The 13,115-nt window shown below is 40.6% G+C and overlaps 1 long non-coding RNA gene across 1 annotated transcript in view; it reads right to left on the reverse strand.

The window, feature by feature from the left end:
- LOC111747427 overlaps positions 1-13,115 on the reverse strand; it is a 264,308-nt gene that overhangs the window by 235,463 nt on the left and 15,730 nt on the right. The gene's annotated exons all lie outside the window — the stretch shown is intronic.

The raw sequence follows: 13,115 nt of genomic DNA on the forward strand, positions 1-13,115 counted from the left end.
ACCCAAACAACGTAGCTTATATATCAAACAGGGCAACAAGAATAACAAACGTAAAACAACTGGAGGACAAGAGAGGGCCTAATCTGCCCTGTAACTCCCCTTGGATTCCACCTGGTAGAAACGTTTTGTGCCATAATATCTTCAGCCCTTGTTGGGAGTCATCTTATGAGAGGATAAGTGTGAGAGCTGGAAGAGACACCAAAAGGGCATTCAGGCATCTTCTGCCTTCGGTAGGTAAGGATTTTATTTACATTGCACAGATAAGGCATCTGAGGCTCAGCTAAGAGATTTGCCCAAAGGCACATAGTAAATGGGAGGTGGATCGGAACCCAGATCCCTGCTTCCAGGGCATGACCCCTCCTACCCCAGTCCTCTGCCCATTGCATAGCTAGTAGCGACTACTCTTCATTCATTCAAAAAAGCATTTAATGAGCATCTTCCTTCAGTGTGTCAGGCTCTGCCCAGTCCTACCAGATGTGCGGAACTCAGCTTGTCACATTGTGCAAGTTTAAAGGCAAGAACAAGGGGGAGGAGAGAAAGAGGTGGGCGAGTTATCTGTTTACAGCTTGGCCTCACAATGCCTGTGCCTCCAAGGGGTCACCACAGGTCTAAGGCCTGGTCTTTGGATCTGCACATTCAGGAATTTGATTTTATCAGTTCCATCAGGGATGATGAGACTCTGGGGGACTAGCCCACGCCGACCAAATGCTCAAGACACTGAGTGATAAACCAGAAGGCCAGTGTACTTATGCACAATGAGAAACGTGTTTTTAGGTGGGCCAGGATATGCTTCTATTCTGCTTTGAAGCCCTTTTGGGGAAACTTCTTGCAAGAAGAACCTCCTTAAAAAATGCAAACTCAGAGAAAGGAGCCTTGGTGAACTGGGCTCTAGACAAACCACACAGCTACTCACAAAATGCATACTATGTCTTCCCTCCATTGTTCACACATGTTTTCAGCCTGTGATTGCCACCTCTCTTCCCCCTAAACACACTCTACCCCATTTTCTGTCAGTGAAAATAACATTAATTACTTATTGAATGCTTCCTACTGGCTAAGCATAGCTCTAGTAGTTGCACACGCATTATTTCATGTAACCTCCCCAGCTTTGTGAGATAGGTACAGTCATCACTCTCCCTTTTAAATAATGAAGACTCGGAAGGGTTAACTTGCTCATAGTCACACAGCTAACAGGCCACCCCAGGATTCAGTAAGTCAGACCCTGGAGCCCACACTCCTAACCATTAAGCTGTCCTGCCTGCAAGGCGCTCCAGCTCCCTCAGTGCCCTTTTAATGTGGCACTGCTCCTGCTGAAGCCTTTATTGATCCCCTGGCCAGATATGTTCTTGCCGCCCCCCAAGCCTCATTGCTCCTCTAGCTTTTTGCTGCATATGTAAAGCTGTTCACGTCTTTATTCCATCCCTACCTCCCTGCTCGGGACTTAAGACATATCTATCTCTATTAGTCTGTTCAGGCTGCCATAGCAATACCACAGGGTGGGTAACCTAAACAACAGATTCTGTGTTTATTTACTCACAGTTTTGAAGGCTGGAAGTCCAAGATCAAGATGCCATCAGAGTAGATTTCTTGTGAGGAACTCTTTCTGGCTATGTCCTCACATGGCCTATTCTCTGCACATACGTGAAGAAAGACAGATCCCTGGTGTCCTTCCTTTTCTTATAAGGACACTATTGCCATCAGATTAGGTAACCAACCTTAATTATGACCTCCTTTAACCTTAGTTACCTCCCTAAAGGATCGATCTCCATATAGTCACCTTAGAGGTTAGTGCCACAATGTATGAATTTGTGGGGGACACAATTCAGTCCGTGGCATCATTCAGTAATGAATTATACTATAAAGCAAACCATGTTATTGGAAAGTTCCAGCGAATGTCTTTAAAGCTTCCATTTGCAACTAATCATATTCATTTCCTGGTTATATCAGGGGCTTATCCATAGCAGAGACACCAGGTAAATCCCACCTCCTTCACCTACACTACATGATTCATCTTGAAAGGGGCAGAGGGACAGTGTGAGGATTCAGCAGAGGTCTAGCTGGCCCCCTATCACATAATACTGATGAGGAAAACCCTCACGTCAGACGCATGCCTGGCTTCGAAGGCAGTACTGCAGAGTTGGTAGAGGAGTGGGCTCTGGAGACAGACTTGGACTTTAATCACCAATTGGCTGTGTGACTTTAGGCAGGTTGATTACCCTCTCTGAGCATCAGATGCTTGATTTTTGCTTTTTAGATTAGCCTCTTGCCTTCGTGCAGGAGAAGAATGAAGGTGATACTGATGAGGCAACCAAAGGCAGATGGCTGGTGGGAGGTAACTGGATATCTGCTTAATAAAAAGTAATAAATGTCCTGTATGGTCCCCAACCTTTCTGGCACCAGTACCACGGATCGGTACTGGTCCACAGCCTGGGGGTTAGGGACTCCTGCTATATGGCATCAGGCCAAGGGTCCTTCCTGGGGTCATTCAAATCACTCTCAGTTAGGAAATGGCCCTACTGCTAAGAATGGTAGCCACTGGAATTCACTGTGGTGGGGACTGCCAGAGCATGGCACAGCATAGTAGAGAGACGCCGAGTCGCTGGGGCTTCACCAGAAATGACTCACTCACTGGTATGAGCAGAGGGACCTATGTTCAGTGGTGGTGGCCACATGAGTCTCCACCAGAGTAACCAGTGGTATAATTTACATAGTGTTCTTGGCCGTATGGCCTCCAAGTCTGATTCTGGTACTCCCAGAAATTCTGTGAGCTCCTTAACATCCTTTAAAAAAATCCCTTTGTGTGTAAACTAGCCAGAGTGGGCACTGTTGTTTGCAACTGAGAACCCTAAACCAATGTGAAACCAAATATTGTACTATTAAGTGAAAGTCAAGAGAGAAGAAACATATTTTGACATATGAGGGGACTTTTTTAACTCTATAATACAAAATTTTAAATAGGCGAAAGAAATTAAGTCAACTCTCTGCAAACCTTTGGTAGGAAAAGAAGCTGATCATTTATTCTAAAGAATATCTGGGACCCTTTTTTTAGGTACGGTAAGCAAAGAGATGTGGCATTCTATCAGCACGAAGTTATATCTACACACACACACACACATTATTACTCAAGACTTGAGATTGTATGAATTCAACCTATAGCTTGTGAGCATGAGAACTAGCTAGTTTAAACTTTCCTGGCCTTGATTTAAGAGATAGTTAAAAACCAAAAATTATTTCCCAGTGGGTATTAAGATCATCGATATATAAACAGAGAAATTTAATCATTACCTGGATAAACTGGATCTTAAATCCTAGACACTGCTAAATGTATACACAATGCCTTTACATAATTTACCAGAGTTATTTTAATGCCAGAACAGCTTAGACTTTAAACAGAGAGCACATAACAAGAACCCTTCAAGTCTTATCCTTCTACTTGATCAAAAATTGAAAAAAAAAACTATCCTGCAATTGGCTTTCTCAAAAAAGATGTAAGTCTTAATAACAATTTTGTTTGGTTTAATAGCATCATCTTTTAGGATTCTAGGCCTCTCCAAACACTCTGGATTTCCTAGGTCTTTGAATTTGTCACATACAAATAAGATAAGGTCAGATGACCCAAGGACATCTATAACTTTGATTATAGACGTCCAGTCCAGTTATTTATAATATTCCTATTCCAGAAGTATTCCAGAAGGGAGACCCTACCTGAGGATGAAAACAACCCAGAAAAATGCAGAGTCAAGAGATAGATTTCTGATGATATTGTTTGAGTCCTAGATCCAGCCAAGCCTTTGCCTTTACAGTTACAGAAACTGATTAATTTGATTTTTTCTAAGCCCTTTGAATTAGGTTTCTATCATTTACAACCTTAAGAGTCTTAACAGATTTTTCAAGATTTTATAAAGATAGTGGAAATGTTAAGGTATTTAAAAGCATTAAAGTATAAAATGAGCTTGTACCAGAGATGTTAAATTCCTGTTATGAGCAACTTCTCATTCCAGTGTGCGCTGCCTTATCCACAACACCCTGCTCAGGAAATGGTGCTGGAGAAATCTGTGCACAAAGCCGACACCAATAGACCTGGGATGAACATACAACACGAAGGCAGCTAATTACCTTGCTGGCCAGCCTCCAATGGCTGTGTGGCCTGGCTCAATGAGCTGGACTAATAGGAAACTCTCACTTATGAGTATGAACCAGGAGATACTGAGGTCTCACGGTGTAGCCTTATGGGCTGGCCATTCAGGGGCCATATGTAAAATGAAGCAACAGAAGATAGGAGAGAAAGAGACTGAGCTGAAACCGCATGACCTCTGAGAGAGACAATGATTCCATTCCCAATTTTCCAATCCTTGGTTTTGGCCCCCATGAAACTCAGCTATACTTTGTTTCACAGGCACAGAATCCTTTCAAGGGGCAGAGCACTACAGTGATTAGAACATGGCTCCTGAGTGACCACCTGGATGTGAGTCCTGACTCCCACTGACCACATCACTAAGCTTGCTTCTCTTCAGTAGAATGGGGATAATAACTCCCCCTCCCAGAGCAAGAAAGAAGAGGTCATGAGATAACATACTCAGAACAAGGTAATGATAGGAGTAGTCATTATTATAATGAGCCCTGGTACTTGAATTAGTTTGAGTGATGTCTGAGCCCTTGACATTGAGAGGGCCCAAACTAAAGCAATAATTTATTAAATTATTAACTTAAATTTAAAATATTTTATAAAATAAAAATAAAATTGTCGATGTATGGAAATCGCTACAGTGTAAAATCCTCTTTAACAAGGGAAAACATGAGCCACGGGTGATTCATGAAGTGCTGATCTGGTGGCACATGAAAGTGGACACACTAGGCTTCCAGTCAAGATGGCGGAGTAGGTAAACGCTGAGCTTGCCTCCTCTCATGACCACATCAAAATTACAACTAAACTATAGAGCAGCCATCATTGAGAGTCATCTCAAGTCTAGCTGAATGTGAGTCTTACAACTGGGGACACACAGAAGACACCATCTCCAAACTGGTAGGAGGGGCAAAGACACAGAACGGGGTGGTCTCATACCTGCATGTAGCGGTAAAAAAATCAAGAGAGCTATTTTGGCTGTGGAGGCTGCCCTAGAGGAGCAAGGGGTCTCCAGCCCACATCAGGCTCCCCAGCCCAGGGTTCCAGTGCCAGGAAGAGAAGTCCCCATGACTTCTGGTTGTGAAAACTAGCAGAGATTGTGGCCGAGTGAGACAGACGGCAGCTGGAATCACAGACATTCCTCTTAAGGGGCATGTGCATGGACTTACTGCCTGAAAGACTCACTCGCTCTGAGCACCAGCTCTGGGGAAGCTGCTTGAAAGGCACCAGGAACACACAGGGAGAAATTGAATTGTCTGTCTTTAGGGCAAGGGCTGAAGAGGCAGCTTTCTTCCAGACTGAAGTGCCTGCAGAATCCATTGTTCTTGTTGAGCCCTTCCCCCTTGTGGCATGCAGACACAGACAGCCACCACATCTGAGTCTCCATCAATCTAACTAACACTGGTCACCCTGCCCTGGTAAGTCCCTGAGACCACACCACGCTCCCAAACTTGTGGAACCACCCAAGCTGCTTCCAGTGGCTTTTCCATACAAAAAGCATGTCTTGGTTCATGCTACAGACTTTCCTAAAACCTCTCAAAGGTTTGCAAAACCCAAACAAGCAGTATCTGACCTGAGTGGGCCCCGTACCTCTTGCTGAGCAGCCTAAGTCCAGCACTAGCAGCAGCCGGCCTCAGTTTGCAGCTTGGCCTGTGGAGGCACCTCCAAGCCAGGCCAGGTGGCAACCATCTGCAGATTGCTTGGTGACTCTCGTCAGGTGGCCCCAGACAGGGCACAGGCTGCAGCTGAACCTGGTCTGCGCCAAGGCCCTTCCGCAGAGGCCCCAGGGCCAGCACATCTGGTAGCAGGGCTTTGACCTAGCCAGAGCACCACCCCAGGCTGCACCAGAGGACGACATACCCAAAGGGCAGACTTGGAAGGCACCAGAGCCCTGCTAAAGCCAATCCTTCTCTGTAGTGTCAACTCCTGACCAGCCAGTCCTCACAATCAGCCCAAGGTTTAAACCCTCCACACAGACGTGCAAAAAGCAACTAACGCTCAACTACAACAGGAGAGTACACACAACTCACACAAGGGATACACCTGGAGCGCTCAGGTCAAGTGACCAGGGAAGGTTGTGCCGCTGGGCCCCACAGGACACCTACTATATAAGGCCACTCTACTAAGACCGAGAGAAATAGCAGCCTTACCTGACACACAGAAACAAACACAGGGAGGCAGCCAAAATGGGGAGACAATGAAACATGTCCCAAATAAAAGAACAGAACAAAGTTCCAGAAAAAGAACTAAACAAAATACAGATAAGCAATTTACCAGATACAGAGTTCAAAACACTGTTTATAAAGAAGTTCGATGAACTGAGGGGACAAGTAGATGAACTCAGTGAGAACTTCAACAAAGAGATAGAAAATATAAAAGTGGAGATAGAAAACAAAACAAAACAAAAAAAAACAATCAGAAATGAAGACTACAATAACTGAAATGAAGAATACCTTAGAGGGAATCAACAGTAAATTAGATGAAGCAGAGGATCAAATCAGCAATTTAGAAGATGTAAAAAACACACAATGGGAACAGCAACAAGAAAAAAGAATCCAAAAAAATGAGGATAGTTTAAGAGGCCTCTGGGACAACATCAAGCACACCAACATTCTTATCATAGGGTTACTAGTAGGAGAAGAGAGAGAGCAAGGAATTGAAAACCTATTTCAAGAAATAATGACTGAAAACTTCTCTAATCTGGTAAAGGAAACAGACACACAAGCCCAAGAAGCACAAAAAGTTCTAAACAAGATGAACCCAAGAGGCCCACACCAAGACACATCATAATTAAAATGCCAAAGGTTAAAGACAAAGAGACATCTCAAAAGCAGCAAAAGAAAAGCACTTCGTTATGTACGAGGGAGCTCCCATAAGACTGTCAGCTGATTTCTCAACAGAAATTTGCAGGCCAGAAAGGATGGCCACAAAGTATTCAAAGTGATGAAAAACAAGGACCTACAATCAAGATTACTCTACCCAGCAAAGCTATCATTTAGAATCAAAGAGCAGATAAAGAGATTCCCAGACAAGAAAAAGCTAAAGGAGTTCTTCACCAACAAACCAGCATTACAAGAAATTTTAGAGGGATGACAATGAAGAAGGAAGAGATGGAGAAGAAGGAGGAGAGAAAAAGATCAAAAATGTGAAGAATAAAATAGCAATAACTACATATCTATCAAAAATTACTTTAAATTACTTTAAATGTGAATGGAATGAGCGCTCCAATCAAAAGATAAGGTGGCTAAATGGATAAGAAAACAAGACCCTTATATATGCTGCCTACAAGAGATTCACTTCAGATTGAAAGACACACACAGATTGAAAGTAAAGGGATGGAAAAAGATGTTTCATGAAAATGGAAACAAACAAAATAAAGCTGGGGTAGCAATACTTGTACTAGACAAAATAGACTTTAAAACAAAGACTATAACAAGAGACAAAGAAGAACCCAATAATCACATTTTGGGGTATTCATCCAAACAAACCTAAAACACTACTTCAAAGGAACATGTGATTCCATATGTTCATTGCAGCATTATTTACAGTAGCCATGATATGGAGGCAATTTGGGTGTCCATCAATAGATGAACAGATAAAGACAAGGTGGTACATATATACAATGGAATATTACTCAGCCGTCAAAAAGAATGAAGTCTTGCCATTTGCAGCAACATGGATAGACTGGAGTAAGTCAGACAAAGACAAATGTCATATGATTTCACTTACATGTAGAATCTAATTAACAAAATAAACGAACAAACAAAACAAAACAAATTCATAGATACAGAGAACATTTTGATGGTTGCCAGGTGGGAGGCAGGTTGAGAGAGGTGGTGAAAAAGGGAAAGGGATTAAGAAGTACAAATTGGTAGTTAAAAAACAGTCATGGGGACATAAATTATAGTATAATATAGTTAATAATATTGAAGTAACTATGCATGGTATCGGATGGGTACTAGACTTATCGAGGTATTCACTTAGAAATATATATAAATGTCTAATCATCATGTTATACACTTGAAACTAATATAATATAGGCCAATCGTAATTAAAAATTAAAAAATTATTAAATAAGTAATTTGAAAATCAAAAGAAAGTGAATACACTGTTCCCATCCTTATTCTGTATTGTGCCCTATTTCTCTTGGGTCTCTCACTGACCCCTCAGGATTAGTTAATTCCATGTACTGGGGCTGATAGGCTAACTTCCAAGACTTCTCTCTGTCTCAACTGCTTTGAAGTTCAGCCACTCTTCGATGGCATTCTGTAGCTCCTTGTTCTTACAGGGCAGGTGCCCGGGTGTGCAGAGCATGTGCCCTGCAAAAGATGCAGCTGGTGTAGAAGTTGGCAGTGTCTATAGGCTGTCCTGGCTTTTCAGCATGAAGGAAACAGCTAAATCAAATCCAAAAGCCTTCTCTTATTACTCAAACTGCTGTCCTGTGATTACAGTACTTCCTGTTTCCAGCAGGTCTGCCCCTTCTGAGGTTGGAAAATAAATTCACCTAGAGATTGGGGGGTTTTACTCTTTAACTGTTTTGTCCCTTCTGGGAAAATTACACAAGCAACTGTACTAATTTTGTTCGTTTCTAAGTATTATTTAATTGTTCTAAACTGCTAATCTATGCTATCCAGCCTTTAAAAAATTGATTTTGCTAAAGAAAAATGATATAAATCACCTTTCAAAGTTTCTTTTTATTCAGAAAAAAAAAATCTTTATTTCCACAGGAAAAAAATACATATATTCACAGAAATATCCTTTACACATGTCCCCCAAAATGTATTAAGAAGAGGCCTACAGAAGTCCTAAGAAAAGAATAGAAATTTGATTTCTTAAGGTAAGAAGAGCCTTTCACAAAGGCCCTGGCGTATCTGGTTTTGCATTCTTTACTAAAAGGCAATAATCAAGGAATTTAATCTATATTACAAGGTCTTTCTCCCTCCCTTCTTTTGATAGAATCAAGATGTGAGCTTTTTAGTACAATTGCTACTCTAAAAATCACAGGACTAATGTCTTCTTACAACTGGAACAGGGAGCTGGGGATAGAAAGACGGGACACATTTGGCATGCTCCAATGTTTCAGGCAAGAAGACATTCCCATGAGTGGGTTTAGCTACTTTTTGACTTTACAGTCAATCCCTTGACTTCTAAGCTGATCACATCCTAAGTTTCTCCCTAACCTGGAATGTTTAGAAACTATACTAAATTCTCCCTGAACAACAATGCTCTAAGCACTGACTTATGTCACCCTAAAAGCCATCCTAACTCCAGACTTCCTGAGGAATCACATAGTTTTGTCCTGTGGGTCCTATACAGGCCAGATACAACTTGTGACCTTCCTTTATGGAAATGCACTCAGAGTTCCAAATAAGACATAACATCTCAGTGCTTCTGACCCTACAGGACTGTCACCGGTGCCAAGACATCAGTGGCGGCCAAGGCCTGCCCTCCTTCCCCTCACCCCACCCACAATGACCAGCAAAGGGAACCTGACAAGGGTGACGAGGGTAAGGGTAGGGACAGGAGGGGTCCTTCCTGTTCCTTCTTTGGGTCTCCACTTGGCCACCAGCAGAAAAGGCAGAAAGCAGGAACTTGAGGCCAGTAGGGTGGAACCCAGGGCCACAGAGTGCAGGATGGGGGAGGGAAGGAGAATTCTCTGAGGCTTCGGCTGGCTGGTTCCCCCAGCTCAGCCAGGGACTGCCTGTGCTCTTAGCTTTCGTTTCCACTGTTGGTTGCTAAGAGCTATACATAATGCAAAAGTAAATAGTTACACAGTGCAGTTTGGGATACACAAAAACACACATCAATCAGCCAAGAAAAAAAAAAAAACTCTCAAAGTTTCTAAGTTTATTTTTAGATCCTGGTTGACCAAATGAGTAACCTAAATGTCCCAAGGAAGAGAAGCTGGGATTGAAAAGTGTATTTAGAAACAGGAGACGGATACTGCAGATCTCCAGGCTCATCTTAGCTTATAAAATATACATCAGTCAAGTCCTCAGGTGTTTTAAGTCCCTCACAGTAATGCTTTGAATAGGATACAGTATCCAATGCACTCCACTCACAAGATCTGCTCAACAGAAAACATCATCCCCTGTCCTTGGGGTTTCAAGACGGTGGAGTAACTGTAATGCAAAACATTGACATCCTTTAGTAAAAGACTCAGTTTAATAAAAGCAATTAAAACAATGCTAAAGAAATAAGTGTATATCCATTGAGGAGAGGAAGTATTTTATTCACCTTGTATTTCCCATGACATCTGACACAGTGTCTCAGACAGGGCAGACATGCAATAAATGTTTGTTGAATAAATAATAATAATAATAATAATAATGGTGGTGATGATAACAACAACAATAACAATAGTCCCAGAAGAGCTCTCATTTTCAGGTAAAACTATCATCATGACCTTCCTAAGATTCTCCACATGGTGATCAAACTACCCAACCAGACTTGAAGTTACAAAAATAAATATATCACTATAAAAGAGAATCAGAAAGACAACCAGAATAACAGACAGAATAATATAAAATAATGAACTATCAGACTGGAAAGCAGGAATAACACCAAGTAAATCATGGAGATTTGCTTGGCTTCTTCACCTATAAAATGAGATTACATTTTTTTACCATGTCTCACCTCTTATCAATACGGATGGATGAGAAATCATTAGCAGAAGCGCTTCTCCTTCTCAGATTCTGCACTACTCAGACTACACCCAAGAGCAGCATCATGAATGTGCAGGTTACAGGGCAAAGATCTGGGCCCCGGGAAGACCAAGTTTTTCTTGGCGTAACCACCTAATTCCAGGTAAATGTGAAATCTTCCTTCCTTAAAAAAAACCTTTCTGATTATAATGCCACTAGTATATAGTAGGGGGAAAATGCACAAATAAGAGAAGTCACTTGCTTTATGGAAAGTTTTTTTAATAAAGGGTGATGGGACAATTGGTCGTTAATTAAAGAAGAAAATCAGTTTAGATCTTCATTTCCTCCTCACTCCACACCAAAATAAATTATAATTGGATTAAATAATATGGTTTTTTATGCTAAGAATTTTTTAAAGCCAGTAGAAAACAAAGCTGAGTATCAAAACTTGTGAAAAAAAAAACAGAGCAGGCTATCCTACCAGTGGAAGAAATTATAGTGGAACATTTGCCCACTTAACATTCTAAAACGATGTCAATGGGCAAGCAGTAAATGGGAAAATAATTGTAGCAACTGTGATCAAAGATATCTTATGATATGCTATTAAAGATCTTATGTCCATGATCTATATTTTAAGTGAAAAACAAAGCAAGTTCGTTATAAAACATGAGCCCCCTTTGTATCTTTAAAAAGATGTGTATTTGTAAGCACAAACAAGAGGAAAGGTGGGGAGACACATCCTGGCCCTTTAACACTGGCTACCTGGGAGGCATGGGAGTAGAGGTGGGCCAGGAAAAAGTTTTTTCATCTGTATCTTTATCCTGAATTGTAACTTGAAAAAATAAAATGAAAATCTTAATTTTAACTGATGAGAAAAACATCTAAGGGAAAAGAACATGTAACAGAAAATTAGGACAAGAAGAAATATAACTAGTATATACTATGCAAAAGAAATGTTCAGCCTCAGTAGTGATCAAAGAAATACAAATGAAAATAAAGTGTTTTCTGTTACCAAATTAGTAAGAATATTGTAAAGTGATGACATCCAAGGCTAGGGAAAAGAAGACGAGACCAACACAATCACACAGTTTGAATTGCTTTAACCCATTTGGAAAGCAAATGACCAAATAAGTCAAGATTTTTTTCAGTATTCAAAATGTCAACCTATTAAATCCACTGGAAATATATCTTAGGATATAATCTTACACAGAGTAAAAGTTATTCCAAAAAATGATAATAGCAAAAAAAGTACAATTTTGACCAAATGACCAATATGGAATAGCTCAGTAAATGGAGGTATATTCATTCAATGAAATATTATATGCCCAGAAAGCATTATCTACAAAGAATATATAATAAAATGTAAAAGTTTTGTAAAAGTAAAAGCTTCCATTTCTTTTACTCTCAATATTTCACTTCTGGCACTAATGTGTAAAAGGTGTTGTTTTTTTTTTTTCACACCAACCAATTCTCCAAGTCTCTGGACACCATCTAGGTTATCCTATAACTCAATTCTGACTACTAATTACCTGGAGTTAACTCAGACCTCACAGGGTAAGTGTTCAGTCTCATGAGACTGCTCCTGTCCCCTTCAGACACCAGTTGCAAGTCCCAGGTTGTCACTGGTCCTTCTGATCAATCAGCTATAAATCAAGGGTTCCAATGACCCCCTCCACGGGTTGAATAATTTGCTAGAACAGCTCAAAGAACTCAGGAAAACAGTTTACTTACTGATTACCAGTTTAAAGCAGTCCCTCTTAATCTGCGGGAGATATGTACCAAAACCCCCCAGTGGATGCCTGAAACCTTGGATAGTACTGAACCCTATATATACTATGGTTTTTCCTATACATACACACCTATGATAAAGTTTAACTTATAATTTAGGCACACTAAGAGATTAAAAATAACTAATGATAAAATAGAACAATTATAATATTCTATAATAAAAGTTATGTGAATGTGGTGTCTCTCAAAATATTTTACTATTCTGTACTCACCCTTCTTCTTGTAGCGACATGATGATAAAATGCCTATGTGATGACATGCTTTTGCAGTTTGAGGTCTGACAGCAAAACTAAGATGAATTTCTTTTTTCTTCTTCACAATTTAACAGACAGATTTGTTCTTACCGTAGAGCTTAGCAACTTCAGCATGTGATTTTTTTCTTTCTTTATAAGTAGAGAACTTTCACTTTTCACTTTAAAAAAGCACTTCATGTCTTCTCTTTGGCATATCCAAATTGCCAGCATCATACTATTGTGCTTTGGGGTCATTATAAGTAAAAAAAGGGTTACTTGAACACAAGCATTGTGATAATGCTACAGTTGATCTGATAACTGAGATGG

This window comes from Pteropus vampyrus, unplaced genomic scaffold (assembly GCF_000151845.1).
Source record: "Pteropus vampyrus isolate Shadow unplaced genomic scaffold, Pvam_2.0 Scaffold222, whole genome shotgun sequence".
Taxonomy (NCBI): Eukaryota; Metazoa; Chordata; class Mammalia; order Chiroptera; family Pteropodidae; genus Pteropus; species Pteropus vampyrus.